The sequence below is a fragment of the Mustelus asterias genome, chromosome 1 (assembly GCF_964213995.1).
Source record: "Mustelus asterias chromosome 1, sMusAst1.hap1.1, whole genome shotgun sequence".
Classification (NCBI taxonomy): domain Eukaryota; kingdom Metazoa; phylum Chordata; class Chondrichthyes; order Carcharhiniformes; family Triakidae; genus Mustelus; species Mustelus asterias.
Genome location: NC_135801.1, coordinates 118,129,117 through 118,132,761, shown reverse-complemented (window position 1 = coordinate 118,132,761; position 3,645 = coordinate 118,129,117).

Genomic DNA, 3,645 nt, shown 5'->3' with positions numbered 1-3,645 from the left:
ACCAAGGCTCCTTCGACTGCATCTTCGACTGCCGAGTGCCATATTCTCCATTCTTGCCGGCTGTGGTAATGAGGGTGTATGACATTGGCATGTTCTGGCCAAGGCATTATCCTAAGTCTAAGCTGCTCCCTTGTTATTTTTTAGCCATCCTTTGCTGGTGTCTAACATTTGTCCAATCTTCTGAACTTCCATTAATCTTTACAGTATTGTATGCATTTTATTTAAATTTGATACTAGGATCTGACAAAGAGCCTACACAAGTTAACCATAGCTTCATTATTTTGAATACTGTACCTCTCGGAATAAATTTGTGCTTTGTTACCAATATTAATTATATCGCTGACTTACCTTTGATGATTTGTTCACCTATGTCCCCAGATACCTTGGCTCTTCTACCCCATTCAATTTCTCACTTTTGAAGATGTATGTGTTGTCTATAGTTTTTCTACTGAAGAATGAATGAAATTTAAAAAAAAGTTTAGTTCATTTATTAGTGTCATAAGTATGTTTACATTAACACTGCAATGAAGTTATTGGGAAAATCCCTCAGTCGCCACACTCCGGCGCCTGTTCGGGTACACTGAGGGAGAATTTAGCATGGCCAATGCACCTAACCAGCACATCTTTCAGACTGTGGGAGGAAACCAGAGCACCCGAGGAAACCCACACACACACACGGAGAGAACATGCAAACCCTACACAGACAGTGACCCAAGCCAGGAATCAAACCCGGGTTCCTGGTGCTGTGAGGCAGCAGTGCTAACCACTGTGTCACCATGCTGTCCATCACATGAGTTGTGATTCGTCTGTAAGAAATAAAGTAATTTATCAATGCAATATTCACCTTGCAAAGCAAAGACTCATAATAATTGTAGATTTTTAAGTGAGGGGAATGATGTAGCACAGTTTAGATTCATGTGGTAACAATAACATCAAACACAGCCTTCACAAATTACATTGACTGGTCAGCTGTCTCTGTCTGGCACCATCAATCAAGCTGCATTGCTACATGAGCACTAGACATGATGACAAATGTTCCTGGCTTGTTGAGCAGTAGATTAGAGATGCCATCTGTTCTTGAGCTAAATTTGTAGCTCCCTTAAACACCAGCACATTTGGCCATGAGCATCAGTGTGGCCAATATTTGATTAAAAAAAAGATTTATTGAGTGTGCTATTTTGTGTTGATGTGTTGTATTCCTGGTGAGAAAAGAGTTGGACGTCTGAATTTTCCTCTTTGTCCTGATGAACAATTGAGTTGTACTCTGGAGGTCAGGAACAGGATCTGTTGCACTGGATTTTCGCACGCACCTAGTTTTTTCACTGGCACCAGATGTACGTGCCCTTAAATTGGGAGGTATATTGAAATGAACTGGTGACATCATAAGTCCAATTCCCATTTCTCCTGTGTTATTTGACACTGAAAATAAAGTAGCCATTTAAAATTGGCATCCAGATTGCTAGGCGATAAAGTGGAATTAATTTAAAGTGATCAATTGGAATTTTTAAAAGATTCACAGAAAGGTTATTTGTCGAATGAATTGTTTTTTTTCCAATTCTGCCGCTGGTTGTTGAAGGATTCCCATCCTCACATTGCAATATTCCATTAAGGTAATAATTAGATTCTTAGAACCTAATTAGATAATTAGAACCTAATTAGAGGTTAGTTTCCCCGCTTGTCACACCGGAGACCGGGGTTCAATTCCCTGACAGGGAGTTGCCAAGTTCCATGACAGTGCGGCAGCAGTGTCTGTTTTCATTTAGGGGCGGCACGGTGACACAGTGGTTAGCACTGCTGCCACACAGCACCAGGGACTCAGGTTCTATTCCCGGCTTGGGTCACTGTCTTGTGTGGAGTTTACACGTTCTCCCTGAGTTTGTGTGGGTTTCCTCCGGGTGCTCCGATTTCCTCCCACAGTCTGAAAGACATGCTGCTTATAGAGTCTCAGAGTCATAGAGGTTTACAGCATGGAAACAGGCACTTCGGCCCAACTTGTCCATGCCGTCCTTTTTTTTAAACCCCTAAACTAATCCCAATTGCTCGCATTTGGCCCATATCCCTCTATACCCATCTTACCCATATAACTATCTAAATGCTTTTTAAAAGACAAAATTGTACCCGCCTCTACTACTATCTCTGGCAGTTTGTTCCAGACACTCACCACCCTCTGTATGAAAAAATTGCCCCTTTGAATACTTTTGTATCTCTCCCCTCTCACCTTAAACCTATGCCCTCTAGTTTTAGACTCCCCTACCTTTGGGAAAAGATATTGACTATCAAGCTGACCTGTGTCCCTCATTATTTTATAGACCTCTATAAGATCACCCCTCAGCCTTCTACGTTCCAGAGAAAAAAGTCCCAGTCTATCCAAACTCTCCTTACAACTCAAACTATCAAGTCCCGGTAGCATCGTAGTAAATCTTTCCTGCACTCTTTCTAGTTTAATAATATCCTTTCTATAATAGGGTGACCAGAACTGTACACAGTTAGGTGCATTGACCCGAACAGGTGCCGGAGTGTGGCAACTAGGGGAATTTCACACAAACTTCATAGCAGTGTTAATGTAAGCCTTGTGACTAATAAATAAACTTTAAAAAATTCCCATTAGGAAACTTACCTTAGCATTGTTTGGAGGAAGGTCAATAAAGGCAGTACAAAAGGCTCATCTCACCTACCCACCCTTACCTCACTCCGGAATCCAATAGCCAAGTTGCTCCTGTTTCCAGAATCTCAGGAACAGATGCTTCTAGAAACTGAGCTTCTCAAAGTAAGTTGTCTCTGAGTTATGTACCATGCCGCAACTCTGCTGAGAACCAGCATTTATTTGCTGCTACTATATTCTGAGAAATTGCAGCAATTAATGGCTGTCACTCCAGGTCAGATCTGCCTCTTTGGCCACTCTCAGACATTGCTCAGCTCATTCCTCTTCCTGATCTCATCCATCTTGTTATTTATTGCCATGCCCATCATTGCAACTCCCAGAGTAATCATACATCACTTTGCAGAATCTTTGTGGGAAACCACTGCAGGAGTTCAACTTTGATGAGACTGGAAAATCCCGCCAGCAGGAAAGGCCAGAAAATCCTGCCCAATGTCTCTGCATTTTCCTTGGTCCCCATTATTATGTTTCCTACGTCAGTCTCTAAGGGATCCACATTTACTTTTTTCTACTCTCTTCCTTTGCATTCTTGTAGAAGTGCTTACAACCTGTTTAATGATTCTTGCACTCATTCCATTCTCTTCCTCATTGTTAATTTTTGGTCACCTTTAGCTGGTATCTAAAACTCTCCAAATCCTCAGGCTTACTACCTTGGCAATGTTATAAATCATTTATTTTACTCTAATATGATCACTAGCCTCCTTAGTTGGCCATGGATGTATCAGTGGAGATTTTATTTCTAAATGGAATTTATATTCTTTGAAAATTCTTACATATTTCTTTAAATGTACATCAATATTTATCCAGCATCATACCTTTTAATCTAATTTCCCAATCTATCTTTACAATATTTCCCATATACCTCCGTAATGGCTTTTATATATGTTTAATGCTCCAGTCTCAAACTTATGTACAAAAGTCTTGAACTCAACATGTAATTCTATCATGTTATGATCACTGTTCCCAGAGGATCCCTTGCTAATGAA